The sequence below is a fragment of the Ambystoma mexicanum genome, chromosome 13 (genome assembly GCF_040938575.1).
Source record: "Ambystoma mexicanum isolate Mex_15411 chromosome 13, UKY_AmexF1_1, whole genome shotgun sequence".
Taxonomy (NCBI): domain Eukaryota; kingdom Metazoa; phylum Chordata; class Amphibia; order Caudata; family Ambystomatidae; genus Ambystoma; species Ambystoma mexicanum.
Window position 1 is genome coordinate 804,878,215 of NC_090938.1, and position 22,736 is coordinate 804,900,950.

Here is a 22,736-nt window from a genome sequence, read left to right on the forward strand (position 1 = left end):
GTACACATGTGTAGTGTATGACTCTCGATGGTACTTGCCATGCAGCGTCCGGGAGAGTTCATGGTAGGAATGTGCAGTGAATGACTATCGATGGTACATGCCATGCAGCATCAGGGAGAGTTCATGGTAGGCATGCACAGTGAATGACAATTCATGGTTCATGTCATTCAGCATCAGGGAGAGTTCATGTTAGGCATGCACAGTGATTGACTATCAATGGTTCTTGCAATGCAGCATCAGGGAGAGTTCATGGTAGGCATGCACAGTGAATGACTATCAATGGTTCTTGCATGCACAGTGAATGACAATTGATGGTGCTTGCCATGCAGCATCAGGTAGGCATTTGGAGTGAATCACTATCGATGGTACATGTCATGCAGCGTGAGAGAGAGAACATGGTAGGCATGTGTCATGAAGTGCATGGCTGTCGGTGGTACTTTCCATGCAGCGTCGGGGAGAGTTCATGGTAGGAATGTGCAGTGAATGACTATCGATGGTACATGCCATGCAGCATCAGGGAGAGTTCATGGTAGGCATGCACAGTGAATGACAATTGATGGTGCTTGCCATGCAGCATCAGGAAGAGTTCATGGTAGGCATTTGGAGTGAATCACTATCGATGTACATGTCATGCAGCAGGAGGGAGAGTTCATGGTAGGAATGTGCAGTGAATGACTATCAATGGTACATGTCATGCAGCATCATGGAGAGTTCATCGTAGGCATTTGCAGTGAATGGCTATCGATGGTACATGCCATGCAACATCACAGAGAGTTCATGGTAGGCATGCGTAATGAAGTGGATGCCTATTGATGCTACTTGCCATGCAGTGTTAGGGAGAGTTCATGGTAGGCATGTGCAGTGAATGACTATCGATCGTACATGTCATGCAGCGTCAGGGAGAGTTCATGGTAGGCATGTGTATTGAAGTGAATGGCTATCTATGGTACTTGCCATGCAGCGTCAGGGAGAGTTCATGGTAGACATGTGCCATGAATGACTATCGATGATACTTGCAATGCGTCGTCAGGGAGAGTTCATGGTAGGCATGTGCAGTGAATGACTATCGATGGTGTATGTCATGCAGTGGTAGGGGGAGGTCGTTGTAGGCATGCGCAGTGAATGATTATCGATGGTACATGTCATGCTGCATCAGGGAGAGTTCGTGGTAGGCATGTGCAGTGAATGACTATCGCTCATACATGTCATGCAGCATCAGGGAGAGTTCATGGTAGGCATGTGCCGTGAATGACTATCGATGGTTCATGTCATGCAGCATCAGGGAGAGTTCATGGTAGGCATGTGCAGTGAATGATTATCGATGGTACATATCCTGCAGCATCAGGGAGAGTTCATGGTATGCATGTGTATTGAAGTGAATGGCTATCGATGGTACTTGCCATGCAGCGTCAGGGAGAGTTCATGTTAGGCATGCGCAGTGAATGCTTATCGATGGTACATATCATGCAGCATCAGGGAGCGTTCATGGTAGACATGTGTATTGAAGAAAATTGCTATTGATGGTGCTTTCCATGCAGCGTCAGGGAGAGTTTATGTTAGGCATGTGCAGTGAATGACTATCGATCGTACCTGTCATTCAGCGTCAGGGAGAGTTCATGGTAGACATGCGCAATGAATGACTATCGATGGTACTTACCATGCAGTGTCAGGGAGAGTTCATGGTAGGCATGTGCTGTGAATGACTATCGATGCTACATGTCATGCTGCGTAAGGAGAGTTTGTGGTAGGCATGTGCAGTGAAGACTATTGATGGTGCTTGTCGTGCATCGTCAGGGAGAGTTCATGGTAGGCATGTGCAGTGAATGACTATCGATAGTACTTGTCATGTGGTATCAGGGAGTTTTTGTGTTTGGCATGTGCAGAGAATGACTATCAATGGTACTTGCCATGCAGCGTCAGGTAGAGCTCATGGTACACATGTGTAGTGAATGACTCACAATGGTACTTGCCATGCAGCGTCGGGGAGAGTTCATGGTAGGCATGTGTAGTGAAGTGAATGGATATTGATGGTATTTGCCATGCAGCGTGTGGGAGAGTTCATGGTAGGCATGTGTCGTGAAGTGCATGGCTGTGGTGGTACTTGCCATGCAACGTCAGGGAGATTCATGGTAGGAATGTGCAGTGAATGACTATCGATGGTGCCTGTCTTGCAGCATCATGGAGAGTTCATGGTAGGCATTTGCAGTGAATGACTATCGATGTTACTTGCCATGCAGCTGCAGGGAGCATTCATGGTAGGCATGTGTAGTGAATGAATACTGATGCTACTTGTCATGCACGTCAGAGAGAGTTGGTGTTAGCCATGTGTAGTTAATGACTATAAATGGTACTTGTCATGCAGCATCAGGGAGAGGTCATTGTAGGCATGTGCAGTGAATGATTATCGATGGTACATGTCATGCAGCATCAGGGAGAGTTCATGGTAGGCATGCACAGGGAATGATTATCGATGGTACATGTCATGCAGCAGCAGGGAGAGTTCATGGTAGGCATGTGCAGTGAATGACTATCGATGGTTCATGTCATGCAGCATCAGGAAGAGTTCATGGTAGACATGTGCAGTGAATGACTATCGATGGTTCATGTCATGCATCATCAGGGAGAGTTCATGGTAGGCATGTGTATTGAAGTTAATGGCTATCAATGGTACTTGCCATGCAGAGCCAGGGAGAGTTCATGGTAGGCATGTGCCGTGAATGACTATCGAAGGTACTTGCCATGCAGCGTCAGGGAGAGTTCATGGTAGGCAGGCATGTGAAGTGAATGACTATCGAAGTTGTATGTCATGCAGCGTTAGGGAGAGGTCGTTGTAGGCATGTGCAGTGAATGACTATCGATGGTACATATCATGCAGCATCAGGGAGAGTTCGTGGTAGGCATGTGCAGTGAATGACTATCGCTCATACATGTCATGCAGCATCAGGGAGAGTTCATGGTAGGCAGGTGCAGTGAATGACTATCGAGGGTTCATGGCAAGCAGCATCAGGGAGAGTTCATGGTAGGCATGTGCCGTGAATGACTATCGATGGTTCATGTCATGCAGCATCAGGGAGAGTTCATGGTAGGCATGTGCAGTGAATGATTATCGATGGTACATATCCTGCAGCATCAGGGAGAGTTCATGGTATGCATGTGTATTGAAGTGAATGGCTATTGATGGTACTTGCCATGCAGCGTCAGGGAGAGTTCATGTTAGGCATGCACAGTGAATGATTATCGATGGTACATATCATGCAGCATCAGGGAGCGTTCATGGTAGACATGTGTATTGAAGAAAATTGCTATTGATGGTGCTTTCCATGCAGCGTCAGGGAGAGTTTATGTTAGGCATGTGCAGTGAATGACTATCGATCGTACCTGTCATTCAGCGTCAGGGAGAGTTCATGGTAGACATGCGCAATGAATGACTATCGATGGTACTTACCATGCAGTGTCAGGGAGAGTTCATGGTAGGCATGTGCTGTGAATGACTATCGATGCTACATGTCAAGCTGCGTAAGGAGAGTTTGTGGTAGGCATGTGCAGTGAAGACTATTGATGGTGCTTGTCGTGCATCGTCAGGGAGAGTTCATGGTAGGCATGTGCAGTGAATGACTATCGATAGTACTTGTCATGTGGTATCAGGGAGTTTTTGTGTTTGGCATGTGCAGAGAATGACTATCAATGGTACTTGCCATGCAGCGTCAGGTAGAGCTCATGGTACACATGTGTAGTGAATGACTCACAATGGTACTTGCCATGCAGCGTCGGGGAGAGTTCATGGTAGGCATGTGTAGTGAAGTGAATGGATATTGATGGTATTTGCCATGCAGCGTGTGGGAGAGTTCATGGTAGGCATGTGTAGTGAAGTGCATGGCTGTGGTGGTACTTGCCATGCAACGTCAGTGAGATTCATGGTAGGAATGTGCAGTGAAAGACTATCGATGGTGCCTGTCGTGCAGCATCATGGAGAGTTCATGGTAGGCATTTGCAGTGAATGACTATCGATGTTACTTGCCATGCAGCTGCAGGGAGCATTCATGGTAGGCATGTGTAGTGAATGAATACTGATGCTACTTGTCATGCACGTCAGAGAGAGTTGGTGTTAGCCATGTGTAGGTAATGACTATAAATGGTACTTGTCATGCAGCATCAGGGAGAGGTCATTGTAGGCATGTGCAGTGAATGATTATCGATGGTACATGTCATGCAGCATCAGGGAGAGTTCATGGTAGGCATGCACAGGGAATGATTATCGATGGTACATATCATGCAGCATCAGGGAGCGTTCATGGTAGACATGTGTATTGAAGAAAATTTCTATTGATGGTGCTTTCCATGCAGCGTCAGGGAGAGTTTATGTTAGGCATGTGCAGTGAATGACTATCGATCGTACCTGTCATTCAGCGTCAGGGAGAGTTCATGGTAGACATGCGCAATGAATGACTATCGATGGTACTTACCATGCAGTGTCAGGGAGAGTTCATGGTAGGCATGTGCTGTGAATGACTATCGATGCTACATGTCAAGCTGCGTAAGGAGAGTTTGTGGTAGGCATGTGCAGTGAAGACTATTGATGGTGCTTGTCGTGCATCGTCAGGGAGAGTTCATGGTAGGCATGTGCAGTGAATGACTATCGATAGTACTTGTCATGTGGTATCAGGGAGTTTTTGTGTTTGGCATGTGCAGAGAATGACTATCAATGGTACTTGCCATGCAGCGTCAGGTAGAGCTCATGGTACACATGTGTAGTGAATGATTCACAATGGTACTTGCCATGCAGCGTCGGGGAGAGTTCATGGTAGGCATGTGTAGTGAAGTGAATGGATATTGATGGTATTTGCCATGCAGCGTGTGGGAGAGTTCATGGTAGGCATGTGTAGTGAAGTGCATGGCTGTGGTGGTACTTGCCATGCAACGTCAGGGAGATTCATGGTAGGAATGTGCAGTGAAAGACTATCGATGGTGCCTGTCGTGCAGCATCATGGAGAGTTCATGGTAGGCATTTGCAGTGAATGACTATCGATGTTACTTGCCATGCAGCTGCAGGGAGCATTCATGGTAGGCATGTGTAGTGAATGAATACTGATGCTACTTGTCATGCACGTCAGAGAGAGTTGGTGTTAGCCATGTGTAGTTAATGACTATAAATGGTACTTGTCATGCAGCATCAGGGAGAGGTCATTGTAGGCATGTGCAGTGAATGATTATCGATGGTACATGTCATGCAGCATCAGGGAGAGTTCATGGTAGGCATGCACAGGGAATGATTATCGATGGTACATGTCATGCAGCAGCAGGGAGAGTTCATGGTAGGCATGTGCAGTGAATGACTATCAATGGTTCATGTCATGCAGCATCAGGAAGAGTTCATGGTAGACATTTGCAGTGAATGACTATCGATGGTTCATGTCATGCATCATCAGGGAGAGGTCATGGTAGGCATGTGTATTGAAGTTAATGGCTATCAATGATACTTGCCATGCAGAGCCAGGGAGAGTTCATGGTAGGCATGTGCCGTGAATGACTATCGAAGGTACTTGCCATGCAGCGTCAGGGAGAGTTCATGGTAGGCAGGCATGTGAAGTGAATGACTATCGAAGTTGTATGTCATGCAGCGTTAGGGAGAGGTCGTTGTAGGCATGTGCAGTGAATGACTATCGATGGTACATATCATGCAGCATCAGGGAGAGTTCATGGTAGGCGTGCGCAGTGAATGATTATCAATGGTACACGTCATGCAGCATCAGGGAGAGTTCATGGTAGACATGTGTATTGAAGAAAATTGCTATCGATGGTGCTTTCCATGCAGCGTCAGGGAGAGTTCATTTTAGGCATGTGCAGTGAATGACTATCGATCGTACCTGTCATGCAGCATCAGGGAGAGTTCATGGTAGGCATGCGGAGTGAATGACTATCGATGGTAATTACCATGCAGCGTCAGGGAGAGTTCATGGTAGGCATGTGCTGTGAATGACGATCAATGGTACATGTCATTCAGCGTCAAGGCGAGGTTGTGGTAGGCATGCAAAGTTAAAGACTATCGATTGTACCTGTCATGCAGCGTCAGGGAGAGTTCATGGTAGGCATGTGCAGTGAATGACTATCGATGGTACTTACCATGCAGCGTCAGGGAGAGTTCATGGTAGGCATGTGCAGTGAATGACTATCGATGTTACATGTCATACTGCGTGAGGAGAGTTTGTGGTAGGCATGTGTAGTGAATGACTATCAATGGTATTTGCCATGCAGCGTCAGTGAGAGCTTATGGTAGGCATGTGCAGAGAAGACTATTGATGGTGCTTGTCATGCAGCATCAGGGAGAGTTCATGGTAGGCATGTGCAGTGAATGACTATCGATAGTACTTGTTATCTGGTATCAGGGAGATTTTGTGGTTGGCATGTGCAGTGAATGACTATCAATGGTACTTGCCATGCAGCGTCAGGGAGAGCTCATGGTACACATGTGTAGTGAATGACTCTCAATGGTACTTGCCATGCAGCGTCAGGGAGAATTCATGGTAGGCATGTGGAGTGAAGTGAATGGCTATTGATGGTATTTGCCATGCAGCGTCAGGGAGAGTTCATGTTAGGCATGTGCAGTGAATGACTATCGATTGTACATGTCATGCAGCATCAGGGAGAGTTCATGGTAGGCATGCGCAGTGAATGACTATCAATGGTACATGTCATGCAGTGCCAAGGAGAGGTTGTGGTATGCATGTGCAGTGAAGACTATTGATGGTGCTTGTCATGCAGCGTCAGGGAGAGTTCATGGTAGGCATGTGCAGTGAATGACTATCGGTAGTACTTGTCATGTGGTATCAGGGAGTTTTTGTGGTTGGCATGTGCAGTGAATGACTATCAATGGTACTTGCCATGCAGCGTCAGGGAGAGTTCATGGTAGGCTTGCGCAGCGAATGACTCACAATGGTACTTGCCATGCAGCGTCAGGGAGAGTTCATGGTAGGCATGTGTCGTGAAGTGAATGGCTATTGATGGTATTTCCCATGCAGCGTCAGGGAGAGTTCATGTTAGGCATGTGCAGTGAATGACTATCGATTGTACATGTCATGCAGCGTCAGGGAGAGTTCATGGTAGGCATGTGCAGTGAATTACTATCGGTAGAACTTGTCATGTGGTATCAGGGAGTTTTTGTGGTTGGCATGTGCAGTGAATGACTATCAATGGTACTTGCCATACAGCGTCAGGGAGAGCTCATGGTAGGCATGCGCAGTGAATGACTCACAATGGTACTTGCCATGCATCGTCGGGGATGGTTCATGGTAGGCATGTGTGGTGAAGTGAATGGATATTGATGGTATTTACCATGCAGCATCAGTGAGAGTTCATGGTAGGCATTTGGAGTGAATCACTATTGATGGTATATGGCATGCAGCGTGAGGGAGAGTTCATGGTATGCATGTATCGTGAAGTGCATGGCTGTGGCGGTACTTGCCATGCACCGTCAGGGAGAGTTCATGGTAGGAATGTGCAGTGAATGACTATCGATGGTACATGTCATGCAGCATCATGGAGAGTTCATGGTAGGCATGCGCAGTGAATGACTATTGATGGTGCTTGCCATGCGGCATCAGGGAGAGTTCATGGTAGGTATTTGCAGTGAACGACTATCGATGGTACTTGCCATGCAGCGTCAGGGAGAGTTTGTGGTAGGCATGTGTATTGAAGTGAATGACTATCAATGGTACTTGTCATGCAGCATCAGGGAGAGGTCGTTTTAGGCATGTGCAGTGAATGACGATCGATGGTACATGTCATGCAGCAGCATCAGGGAGAGTTCATCGTAGGCATGCGCAGTGAATGATTATCGATGGTACATGTCATGCAGCATCAGGGAGAGTTCATGGTAGGCATATGCAATGAATGACTATCGATGGAACATGTCATGCAGCATCATGGAGAGTTCATGGTAGGCATGTGCAGAGAATGACTATCGATCGTACATGTCATGCAGCGTCAGGGAGAGTTCATGGTAGACATGTGCAGTGAATGACTATCGATGGTTCATGTCATGCAGCATCAGGGAGAGTTCATGGTAGGCATGTGCAGTGAATGACTATTGATGGTTCATGTCATGCAGCATCAGGGAGAGTTCATGGTAGGCATGTGTATTGAAGTGAATGGCTATCAATGGTACTTGCCATGCAGCGTCAGGGAGAGTTCATGTTAGGCATGTGCAGTGAATTACTATCAATGATACTTACCATGCAGAGCCAGGGAGAGTTCATGGTAGGCATGTGCCGTGAATGACTATCGAAGGTACTTGCCATGCAGCATCAAGGAGAGTTCATGGTAGGCATGTGCTGTGAATGACTATCAATGGTACATGTTATGCAGTGTCAAGGAGAGGTTGTGGTAGGCATGCACAGTGAATGACTATTGATGGTGCTTGCCATGCGGCATCAGGGAGAGTTCATGGTAGGCATTTGCAGTGAATGACTATCGATGGTACTTGCCATGCAGCGTCAGGGAGAGTTTGTGGTAGGCATGTGTATTGAAGTGAATGACTATCAATGGTACTTGTCATGCAGCATCAGGGAGAGGTTGTTGTAGGCATGTGCAGTGAATGACGATCGATGGTACATGTCATGCAGCAGCATCAGGGAGAGTTCATGGTAGGCATGCGCAGTGAATGATTATCGATGGTACATGTCATGCAGCATCAGGGAGAGTTCATGGTAGGCATATGCAATGAATGACTATCGATGGAACATGTCATGCAGCATCATGGAGAGTTCATGGTAGGCATGTGCAGAGAATGACTATCGATCGTACATGTCATGCAGCGTCAGGGAGAGTTCATGGTAGACATGTGCAGTGAATGACTATCGATGGTTCATGTCATGCAGCATCAGGGAGAGTTCATGGTAGGCATGTGCAGTGAATGACTATTGATGGTTCATGTCATGCAGCATCAGGGAGAGTTCATGGTAGGCATGTGTATTGAAGTGAATGGCTATCAATGGTACTTGCCATGCAGCGTCAGGGAGAGTTCATGTTAGGCATGTGCAGTGAATTACTATCAATGATACTTACCATGCAGAGCCAGGGAGAGTTCATGGTAGGCATGTGCCGTGAATGACTATCGAAGGTACTTGCCATGCAGCATCAGGGAGAGTTCATGGTAGGCATGTGCTGTGAATGACTATCAATGGTACATGTTATGCAGTGTCAAGGAGAGGTTGTGGTAGGCATGCACAGTGAATGACTATCGATCGTACCTGTCATGCAGCGTCAGCGAGAGTTTATGGTAGGCATGCGCAGTAAATGACTAACAATGGTACTTACCATGCAGCTTCAGGGAGAGTTCATGGTAGGCATGTGCTGTGAATGACTATCAATGCTACATGTCATGCTGCGTAAGGAGAGTTTGTGGTAGGCATGTGCAGTGAAGACTATTGATGGTGCTTGTCATGCAGCGTCAGGTCGAGCTCATGGTATACATTTGTGGTGAATGACTCACAATGGTACTTGCCATGCAGCATCAGGGAGAGTTCATGGTAGGCTTGTGCAGCACATGACTTCCAATGGTACTTGCCATGCAGCGTCGGGGAGAGTTCATGGTAGGCATGTGTAGTGAAGTTAATGGCTGTTGATGGTATTTGCCATTCAGTGTCAGGGAGAGTTTATGGTAGGCATTTGGAGTGAATCACTATCGATGGTACTTGTCATGCAGCATGAGGGAGAATTCATGGTAGGCATGTGTCGTGAAGTGCATGGCTGTGGTGGTACTTGCCATGCAGCGTCAGGGAGAGTTCATGGTAGGAATGTGCAGTGAATGACTATCAATGGTACATGTCATGCAGCATCATGGAGAGTTCATGGTAGGCATTTGCAGTGAATGACTATTGATGGTGCTTGCCATGCAGCATCAGGGAGATTTCATGGTAGGCATTTGCAGTGAATGACTCTCGATAGTACTTGCCATGCAGCTGCAGGCAGCGTTCATGGTAGGCATGTGTAGTGAATGACTACTGATGGTACTTGTCATGCAGCGTCAGAGAGAGTTGGTGGTAGCCATGTGTAGTGAATGACTATCAATGGTACTTGTCATGCAGCATCAGGGAGAGTTGATGGTAGGCATGTGCAGTGAATGACTATCGATGGCACTTGTCATGCAGCATCAGTGAAAGTTCATGGTAGGAATGTACAGTGAATGACTCTCGATGGTACTTGCCATGCAATGTCAGTGAGAGCTCATGTTAGGCATGCGCAGTGAATGACTATCGATGGTTCATGTCATGCAGCGTCAGGGAGAGTTCATGGTAGGAATGTGCAGTGAATGACTATCAATGGTACTTGCCATGCAGCATCAGGGAGATTTCATGGTAGGCATTTGCAGTGAATGACTCTCGATAGTACTTGCCATGCAGCTGCAGGCAGCGTTCATGGTAGGCATGTGTAGTGAATGACTACTGATGGTACTTGTCATGCAGCATCAGAGAGAGTTGGTGGTAGCCATGTGTAGTGAATGACTATCAATGGTACTTGTCATGCAGCATCAGGGAGAGTTGATGGTAGGCATGTGCAGTGAATGACTATCGATGGCACTTGTCATGCAGCGTCAGTGAAAGTTCATGGTAGGAATGTACAGTGAATGACTCTCGATGGTACTTGCCATGCAATGTCAGTGAGAGCTCATGTTAGGCATGCGCAGTGAATGACTATCGATGGTTCATGTCATGCAGCGTCAGGGGGAGTTCATGGTAGGAATGTGCAGTGAATGACTATCAATGGTACTTGTCATGCAGCATCAGGGAGAGTTGATGGTAGGCATGTGCAGTGAATGACTATCGATGGCACTTGTCATGCAGCGTCAGTGAAAGTTCATGGTAGGAATGTACAGTGAATGACTCTCGATGGTACTTGCCATGCAATGTCAGTGAGAGCTCATGTTAGGCATGCGCAGTGAATGACTATCGATGGTTCATGTCATGCAGCATCAGGGAGAGTTCATGGTAGGAATGTGCAGTGAATGACTATCAATGGTACTTGCCATGCAGCATCAGGGAGATTTCATGGTAGGTATTTGCAGTGAATGACTCTCGATAGTACTTGCCATGCAGCTGCAGGCAGCGTTCATGGTAGGCATGTGTAGTGAATGACTACTGATGGTACTTGTCATGCAGCGTCAGAGAGAGTTGGTGGTAGCCATGTGTAGTGAATGACTATCAATGGTACTTGTCATGCAGCGTCAGGGAGAGTTCATGGTAGACATGTGCAGTGAATGACTATCGATGGTTCATGTCATGCAGCATCAGGGAGAGTTCATGGTAGGCATGTGCAGTGAATGACTATTGATGGTTCATGTCATGCAGCATCAGGGAGAGTTCATGGTAGGCATGTGTATTGAAGTGAATGGCTATCGATGGTACTTGCCATGCAGCGTCAGGGAGAGTTCATGGTAGGCATGTGCAGTGAATTACTATCAATGATACTTACCATGCAGAGCCAGGGAGAGTTCATGGTAGGCATGTGCTGTGAATGACTATCAATGGTACATGTTATGCAGCGTCAAGGAGAGGTTGTGGTAGGCATGCACAGTGAATGACTATCGATCGTACCTGTCATGCAGCGTCAGGGAGAGTTTATGGTAGGCATGCGCAGTAAATGACTATCGATGGTACTTACCATGCAGCGTCAGGGAGAGCTCATGGTACACATTTGTGGTGAATGACTCACAATGGTTCTTGCCATGCAGCATCAGGGAAAGTTCATGGTAGGCTTGTGCAGCACATGACTCACAATGGTACTTGCCATGCAGCGTCGGGGAGAGTTCATGGTAGGCATGTGTAGTGAAGTTAATGGCTGTTGATGGTATTTGCCATTCAGTGTCAGGGAGAGTTTATGGTAGGCATTTGGAGTGAATCACTATCGATGGTACATGTCATGCAGCATGAGGGAAAATTCATGGTAGGCATGTGTCGTGAAGTGCATGGCTGTGGTGGTACTTGCCATGCAGTGTCAGGGAGAGTTCATGGTAGGAATATGCAGTGAATGACTATCAATGGTACATGTCATGCAGCATCATGGAGAGTTCATGGTAGGCATTTGCAGTGAATGACTATTGATGGTGCTTGCCATGCAGCATCAGGGAGATTTCATGGTAGGCATTTGCAGTGAATGACTCTCGATAGTACTTGCCATGCAGCTACAGGCAGCGTTCATGGTAGGCATGTGTAGTGAATGACTACTGATGGTACTTGTCATGCAGCGTCAGAGAGAGTTGGTGGTAGCCATGTGTAGTGAATGACTATCAATGGTACTTGTCATGCTGCGTAAGGAGAGTTTGTGGTAGGCATGTACAGTGAATGACTCTCGATGGTACTTGCCATGCAATGTCAGTGAGAGCTCATGTTAGGCATGCGCAGTGAATGACTATCGATGGAACATGTCAGGGAGGGTCAGGGAGAGTTCATGGTAGCCATGTGTAGTGAATGACTAGCGATGGTACTTGCCATGCAGCTTCAGGGAGAGTTCAAGGTAGGTATGTGTAGTGAATGACTATCGATGGTACTTGCCATGCAGTGTCAGGGAGAGTTCATGGTAGGCATGTGTAGTGAATGATGATTGATGGTACTTGCCCCGTAGCATCAGGGAGAGTTTATGAGAGGCATGTGCAGTCAATTACTATTGATGGTACTTATCATGCAGTGTCAGGGAGAGTTCATGGTAGGCATGTGTAGTGAATGATTATTAATGGTACATCTCATGTAGCGTGAGGGAGAGTAAATAGTAGGCATGTTCAGTGAACGACTATCGATGGTACTTGCCATGCAGCGTCGGGGAGAGTTCATGTTAAGCATGTGCAGTGAATGACTATCAACGGTACTTGCAATGCAGCGTCAGGGAGATGTCATGGCGGGCATTTGCAGTGTATTACTATCAATGTTACATGCCATGCAGTGTCAGGGATAGTTCATGGTAGGCATGTGCAGTGAATGACTATCGATGGTACATGTCATGATGCGTCAGGCAGAGTTCATGGTAGGCATGCACAGTGAATGACTCTCGATGGTACTTGCAATGCAGCATAAGGGAGAGTTCATGGTAGGCATGTGCAGTGAATGACTCTCGATGGTACGTACCATGCAGCATCAGGGAGAGTTCATGGTAGGCATATGTAGTGAAGTGAATGGCTATCAATGGCACTTGTCATGCAGCGTCAGGGAGAGTTGGTGGTAGCCATGTGTAGTGTATGACTATGATGGTACTTGTCATGTAGCGTCAGGGAGATTTCATGGTAGGCATGTGCAGTGAATGACTATCGATGATACTTGCCATGCAGGGTCAGCGAGAGTTCATGGAAGGCATGTGCAGTGAATGACTATCAATGGTACTTGCCATGCAGCGTCAGGGAGAGTTCATGGTAGGCATGTGCAGTGAATGACTATCGACGGTACATATCATGCAGGGTCAGGAGAGTTCATGGTAGGCATGTGCAGTGAATGACTATCGATGGTACTTGCCATGAAGCGTCAGGGAGAGCTCATGGTAGGCATGTGCAGTGAATGACTATTGATGGTACTTGTCATGCATCATCAGGGAGAGCTCATGGTAGACATGTGCAGTGAATGACTATTGATGGTACTTGTCATGCAGCATCGTGGAGATTTCATGGTAGGCATGTGCAGTGAATGACTATCGATGATACTTGCCATGCAGCGTCAGGGAGAGTTCATGGTAGGCATGTGTATTGAATGACTATTGATGGTACTTGCCATGCAGTGTCAGGGAGAGTTCATGGTAGGCATGTGCAGTGAATGACTATTGGTGGTACTTTTCATGCAGTGTCGGGGAGATTGCATGGTAGGAATGCTTAGTGAATGACTATCGATGGTACATGTCATGCAGTGTTGGAGAAAGTCTACAAAAGTATCATGAAGTGACACTTGTCTTCCTTGATGTCAGAGAACCCTGGTAACTTACCTGCACTAACAGACAAGTCTGAGGTAAAATATTGCAGTGACAAACGAGTCTAAGGTAAGTGGCATGCATTGATGGTGGAATGTAATTGGTGGGGGCTGGGCAAGGCCCTTGGGGGTCCATGGTACCATGCAGTGACAGTGGGCATGCAATTGCACACGTTTTATTGTAATTTTTCCCCATTGCCAGAATTATAGCATCCACCAGCCCTACACCGGTTCATGCTGCGGAAAAGTCCTGCTTGCCCCACCGTAATTGCCAGTATTCTCTTTAACCCCATGCCGTGCACAATGAGACCTCATTTCATGTATAGTGAGCTGCCCCCCACCAAGCAAAATGAGCCCCTGGTTTCATAAACCACATGGCCCCAGTTTCACGCACATTAATCTCCCATTTCATGCACATTGCCCTCCCTTCCCAGCTAATGCATAGTGACCACCTCACCCTATTTCATACTCAAGACCTTCCGCATTTCATGCATAGTGAGACCCACCCAGGAATTCATGCAGAGAGTTGCCCCCATTGCATGCACAGTCCTGCTCCGCCCAGCTCTGCTGAACCCTCTGGCCGATGACGTGAGACGGCAGCTCCGGATGTCCAGACTCAATTCTTGGCCTCGGATCAGCACAGATACAAGAATTGCGTTTGGACAATCAGGAACGGAAGCTCGTTGGGTCCACTGCCCTTGCAGGTTCTTCAGGTTGAATAGTGTTTCCAGGTTCGGTGAAGCCCCCAGGCTGGTAGTGGCTCTCTAGTTTGTAGTGGTCTCCAGGTTCCGCGTTGGCTTCATAGCGATATTGATGGGTCTCTTCACCTTCTGTGAGTTGCTGTATGTTCACCTACAACATAGATATAGTTTGATTATCACATGTTGGCCAATGGTAAAGAGCTTCAAAGTCTGCATGCACTTCCCCACCCTTCTTGAACCCACCTAGTCATATAGAGGCAGCAGAGACTACCAAACACACGCGTACACTCCCAGACACGCATTCAGACCCCTCCAAGCACCCACTCAGGCTTTCCAACACACACATCTAGACCACCAAAGACCCATTCAGACCTTCAAACATCAGCCAAGCACTCAGACCTTCCAATACAGCCTGAGACACACAAAACATCCACTCAGACCTTCAAACACATACCCAGACTCATCAGCCAAGCCGTCAGATCTTCCAACATAACCTGCGACACACCAAACATACACTCAGACCTTCAAACACATAAACACATACCCAGACTTATCAGCCAAGCCCTCAGACCTTCCAACACAACCCAAGACACACCAGACACACCTTCAGACCTTCAAACACATACCCAGGCTCATTGGCCATGCTCTCAGACCGTCCGACACAACCTGAGACACGCCAAACACCTGCACAGACCTTCAAACACATACCCATACTCATCAGCCAAGCCCTCAGACCTTTCAACACAACCAGAGACACACCAAACACCCACTCAGACCTTCAAACACATGCCCAGACTCATTAAGATCTTCCAACACAACCTGCAACACACCAAACACCCGCTCAGACCTTCAAGCATATGCCCAAAGTCATAAGCCAAACACCCAAACCTTCCAAGAAAAATTGAGACACACCAAACAACCACTCAGACCTTCAAACCCATACCCAGACTCATCAGCCAAGCACCCAGACCTTCCAACACAACTTGAGACACACCAAATATCCACTCAGACCTTCAAACACATACCCAGACTCATCGGCCAAGCCCTCAGACCTTCCAACACAACCTGAGACACATCAATCACCCACTCCGACCTTCAAACACATACCCATACCCATCAGCCAAGCCCTCAGACATTCCAACACAACCTGAGACACACCAAACACCCGCTCAGACCATCAAACACACATCTACACCCTCAAACACATATTAAGACCTACGTGTATTTGTTTATTCTATTTTATTGGGGTCTTATATGCAGGCACCAGATTGCATGAGTGCTTTGAGGCGACAAAGTCATCTGGTCGTATCCAGGATGTAAAAGCATACAGACCACGGGCATTTAGATTAGTAAGCCAATACATTCAAGGCACAAAAGAGTACGTTCCGGAATTGCTAAGGTGACATAGAGGAATTGGGGGGGGGTGTTGGTGGGCAGAGAGAAGCAATGATGCGGGGTAGAATGGGAATGAAAGCAAGTGCAGTTTGCTGCAGAGGAAAAGGATGTCTGAAAGTGCACAGGTCAGTGGTAAAAGGGAGATGGGAAAGGGGAGAGGTGAGGGAAGTGTTAACCAAGGTGGAAGGAGTGGTCTCTAAGGTGTCTAACTGCATACAGAGATGGAAAAAGGGGTGTCCAGATGAGGGAGGGAGTGGCGTCATGCGGGTAAAGTGTTAGGTGTATGGAAGTTGAACCAGGCAGTTTGTTAGGCTTGTGATTAAAGGTTGCCCGTATACTAACCAGTCTTGGGATACTTGTTTTATGTGTGGAATGTTGGTTCCTGTGAGATGTCAGTAGTTTGTTCCGTTGGGTGGGGTAATGGGAGAGAAAGGTTTGCCTCCATGTTTATGCGCTAAAATACGAGAGCTGTTTGTTTAGTCTTCTTTGATGACTGTAAGTGCATGCGTGGGATGGAAAGCTTAAGGAGTGATTAGCGGTATGAGGAGCTAGAAGAGTAGATGGTCTTGTGGGTAATGTTTAGGATTTTGAGTTCTATTATAATTTTGAGTGGTAACCAGTTGAGTATTATTACAGCTGGAGTGAGATGGTCAGAAGGCTTGGGGTTTACTACACATCTTACATTTTCATGTTGGATAATTTGGAGCGATTTTAGGTTTTCTGGGAACAGACCCATATGGAGAGAGAGTTGCAGTATTCTAGTTTGGAGAGTAAAAGGGCATTGCTCCTGATGATTTTTTGGTGAAGTTCCTAGTAGGGGAGTATCTTTATGAGGATGTGTCGGAGGAAGGCTTTTTTTTTAGGTCTCTTATATGGGGGTTAAGGGATGGGTCAGTATCTACTAGGATTCCCAGGTGCTGCGCTTCTGCAGTGGGTGATGGCTGGCCATGGGTTTCTAGGTCAGTGGGCCATATAAAGGAAAGAAGGTGTTGGGTGCCAAAGACCATGACCTCTGTCTTGCTGAGGTTGATGTAGAAGTTGTTTCGGGACATCCATTTGTGTATGGCTGTAAAGCACTGGCCGATGGGAGTTATTGGTTTCGATGTCTGGTGAAACAGAGAAGGCATTTTGTTTATTGTCTGTGCATCCTGGGAATGCGGGTGTGAATTGTTCTATAATGTGTGAGGGGCTTGATATATGCATTGAAGAGCCATATGGATAAAGTGTGTCCCTGAGGCGCTCCCTGAGTAACTTCCCTAGGGATTGATAGGAAATCTGAGACTTTTACTGCAGTGCTGCGGTTTTGGAGAAAAGACTCAATCCGTTTTAGGGCAGAGTCTTGTATGCTGAGGTGGAAATGTAGATGTTTAAGAAGTGTGGGGTGACTGATAGTGTCAAATGCTGAAGAGAGGTCTAGAAGAAGCAGGCAGGCAGGCAGGCAGGCAGGAGTGTTGTTATCTAATACGAGTAACATGTGATCTCTCATTTACAGAAGTACAGGCTCAGCGCTTCTGTGGGGTCTGAAACCGGATTGATACACAGCTAGACGCACCAACAATCCACAGAGGTGAAGCACTCACACCCACACCACTTCTCAGAGTCATCGACTCATCCCTCACACAAGACACCTTCCCAGATGCAGTGAAGCAGGACAGATCCTCCCCTGCTAAAGAAATCCACACTGGACTCGGATGACCTGGCCAACTATCGCCCCATCAAGCATCTACCCTTTCTTGGCAAAGTGACTGAGAAGACCATCGCCATCACGCTGCACGAAAGGATCACTCAGCAAAATCTCCCACAGGAACACAAATACGGCTTCCGACCACGATGCAGCACATATACTGCCACCATCCAAGCTATCAGTGAACCTCTACACATCGTGGCCAAGGGATCCCTACTTAGTCTTCCTCCTCAACCTCTCCGATGACTTTGATACCATTGGCCATAAAGCCCTCCCCAGCCCTCTTCAACATCCTCGCCAGTTGCATGGGCTTCGACGGAAAACAGCCCTACAGTGGTTCGCCTCTTGCCTCTACAAAAGAGACCACCTCGTCCAGAAGGGCCCCAACAGATCTCAGCACTGCCCAGTAGCCTGCAGAGTTCCACAAGCCCCATCCTGTCCCCATCACCTTCAGCCTCTACATGGAACCTCTGGAGGAACTGCCCGCCAACACAGGCATCAAAATGCAAAAATACGCAGATGACAACCAGCTCTACCTAATGATCAATTGGATCAATGACGTCTATAGACAGAAGCACTGTCTGTCACCCGTGTAAGCCTGGATCTCAGGTACAGCTGAAGCTCAACCCTTCAAAGACTGAATTAATTCTCTTAGGCACCCTCACCAAGCATGCCCAAGTCCAGAATTCTCTAGCTGGCATGAAGCTCGATAGATTCACACCTCAGATCTCACCCAGTGCAAAATATCTCGGCTTTACTATCGAATGTTGCCGCTCACTCAAGACATGCATCGCCAAGAAGAACCAAACTGCATGGTACCAGCTGGCACTTCTTATCAAAGTCAACCCTTTCATCCTTGCCCTGAGATTCAGAACAGCCCTCTCCCACCTGGACAGGGGACAAGCTCTACTGGCCCCCCTGAAAGGCATCCAGCATGCTGCAGCACGCCTCTTCACAGGATGAAGAAAGCTCAACCACATCACCCCTGTTCTCAAGGATCATCACTGGCCACCTCTTCAAGGATGCGTTGTGTTCAAGACTGAACAGCCTCTATCACCCAGAAAGCTGGCACAATCAAAACACCACTCTACTTGGTCGAGAAACCCCTGCCCGGAGGCCACCGCAACACCAGAAGCCACAACATTGAGAAGCTGGAAACAGAGAACTGCAAGAAAGGAAGGAAAGGAGTGGAAACAGGCATTTTCCTGCCACTCACCCCTGTCTCTGTAACAAGTGACCAATGCAGATAAGAGCGGCCCCTCCATCCTGTACTTCAGAAAGAACATGAAAACCCAACTCTTCAAAGAATATTTCACCAGCCACTGATCACTCTGCGCAACACTATTTATTCCCCCCTGGAGTTCCCTCCCTCCCCTCGCCCCCTCCAACCATCCCAGCTCCTCTGCTATCCCTGCACCCTAACTGTAACCCGGGTTCTGTCCTATTCGTAAAGTGTTAAGTTGTTTACCAGCTGTGTTTGTGCTTTATAAATCTCTCACATACGTACTGAGGCCTCTGAGCACACATCTAGACTTCCCCAAGCACCCACAAAGTCCTTTGAACTTAAACCATGAATCCCATATTTCGTCCTACAAACACCTATACTCCCCAACCATTCGCTCAGACCTTCAAACACAACCCTAAACTAACACCTTGAATCACAAACGCACATTTGGACCCCCAGGCAAACGCACAGGCCTTCAAACCCATGCCTAGAATAATCAAACATCACTCACACTGTCAAACACACACACATACCTTCAGACCTCCAGACACACACCTAAACTCCCGAACCACTCTGCATTCCTTCAGCACACCCATAGACACACCAATCATACACCTATATAGACCAAACAACTCTAAAACTCCCACAATTTGAGATCTTGAAACATGCCTGAAAACCCACCTAACATCCACTCAAAGCTTCACACACACACCTAGACTCATCAAACACCACTCTCATATTCAGGCACATACTTAGACATCCCAAAGATGCATTCAAACATTCCAATGGACAGCTATTCTATACAAACACGGACTCATACCCTCAAAAATACTACGCTGCTTAAACAGACACTCAAACCCAAACCTAAAATCCCCAGGACACATTTGGATCCTTAGAACACACACATAGACTCTCAAAATGCATTAACACCATTGAACATTAGACATCCAAACACCAATTAGGCTTTCAAACACACACACCTAAACTGGACCAACACCATTCAGACCCTCAAACACACCATGGACTCAGCAAACACCTTTTGAACCTTCAAACACACAGACTCCAAAAAACACACTGAGGCCTACACTCTCAAACACACATGTGGGACCGCAAACACACTCCCACACCCCCCAAACACTTAAGCAGAACATTAAATACACATGTTTACTTCCAAACACACACACACATTCATAAAAAATACCAAGAATCCCCAGACACTGTATAATGCCTTCAGCGCACACATTTGCTGCCAAACCCACACCCAGTCTTTCAAACACACAGCCAGATTCTCCAACACTCCTTCACACCTACACACACTGATACTTCCAAACACACACCCAGTCTTTCAAACACACAGCCAGATTCTCCAACACTCCTTCACACCTACACACACTGATACTTCCAAACACACACCCAGACTGTCACATGCACCCCTCGACTCCCAAAACTCCTAGCTTCAAATACACACACAGTATCACTAAGCATCCCTGAATTCTTGTATCAAATCTAAATTCCCCAAATACCCAGTTAAACCTGAACACACACACACACACACACACACACACACACACACACACACGCCTAGACGACCAACCACATACCCAGACCTTCAGACTCATGCCATGAATCCCCAAACAAGCACTGAAACTTTAAAACACCTATTCAGACCTTCAAACACACACCTAGACTTCAACTACCCAATCGGGCTTACAAACCTGTACACCCACAAAACCAGACCTCCAGATCCATACCCAAACACGCAATTAGTCCTTCAACCACACTTAAGTTACAAAATCATATCCAGACCTGACGATACACACCATGACTCCCCAAATAATATTTTTTTTAAAGTCAATCTAAACCCCATCACGCAATCAGACCTCAGCTACGCAAATATGTTCTGCAAACACCCACACAAAACCTCACGTGCAAAATAACCCATCAAATACTCATTTAAACCTACAAACACACACCTAGCTTCCAAAACACGCATTCAAGTCTTCAACCACAAAGTTAGACTCACCAAGCATGGATGCAGACTGTCTAAGACATGTCTAGACTTCCCAAATAAACACCCACACTCCCCAAGCACCCACTAAAACACAGATACCCAACCAGACCTTCACAAACACAGCTGGGCTTGTCTAACACCCACTTAAACCTTCAAACATGTATTCATACCTTAAAATACACACCCGAACTCCCCAGATTATACATTAGACCATCAAACACACACTTAGACTACCAAATACATAAGCAGGTCTTCAAGCACGTACTATAATCCTCAAATACCCAATCAAGGCACCAATCACACTCTTGAACTTCAATCACACCTCATACCTTCAAACATACTTCTCAATCCCCTAACATCGAACCTGTCCTAAAAAACACAATTATACTCTGCAAACACCCACTCAAACTTTCAAGCAGACGCCTAGACTCCTCCAGCACGCAATCAGACCTTACAAGACTCCCCAGATACCTAATCAATCATTCAATCCTTCAAGCACACACCTAGACACCTTCAGACCTCAGAATGAACACCCAGGACTCCCCGAATACCTCCTCAATTCTTCAGGTACACACCTAGACACCTCCAGATATTACAATGGACACCAAGACTCCCCAAATATCTAATCAATACTTCAAGGCCACACCTAGACACCTCCAAACCTTACAATGAACACCAAGGCTCCCCAAATACCTCATCAATCCTTCAAGCACACACCTAAACACCTCCAGACCTTTCAATGAACACCAGGACTCTCCAAATACCTAATCAATCCTTCATTCACACACCTAGACACCTACAGACCTCACAATGAACACCCAGGACTCCCTGAATACCTCATCAATCCTTCAAGCATGCACCTAGACACCTCCAGACCTTACAATGAACACCAAGACTCCCCAAATACCTATTCCATCCTTCAAGCACAAACCTAGACACCTCCAGACCTTCGAATGAACACCAAGACTCCCCAAATACCTCATCAATTCTTCAAGTACACACCTAGACACCTCTAAACCTTACGATGAACACTATGACTCTCCAAATATGTCATCAATCCTTCAGGCACACACCTAGACACCTCCAGACCTTACAATGAACCCTAAGACTCCCCAGATACCGGATCAATCCATCAGGCACACACCTAGACTCCTCCAGACCTTCAACTGAACACCAAGACTCTTCAAATACCTCATCAATCCTTCAGGCAGACACCTACTGACCTTACACTGAACACCAAGACTCCCAAAAGCCTCATCAATCCTTCAAGCACAGACCTAGACACCTACGGACCTTACAATGAACACCAAGACACCCTGAATACCTAATCAATCCTTCAAGCACATACCTAGACACCTCCAGATCTTAGAATGAACACCAAGACTCCCCAAATACCTCATCAATCCTTCAAGCACATACGTAGACACCTCCAGACCTTACAGTGAACCCTAAGACTCCCCAGATACTTAATCAATCCTTCAAGCACACGCCTAGACTCCTCCAGACCTTACAACGAACACAAAGACTCCCCAAATACCTCATCAAACCTTCAGGTAAACACATAGACACCTCCAGGCCTTCAAATGAACACCAAGACTCGCCAAATACATCATCAATCCTTCAAGCACATACCTAGACACCTCCAGACTTTACAATGAACACCAAGACTCCCATTATACCTCATGAATCCCTCATCAATCCTTCAAGCACATACCTAGACTCCTCCAGAGTTTACAATGAACATCAAGACTCCCAGAATACCTAATCAGTCCTTCAAGCACTC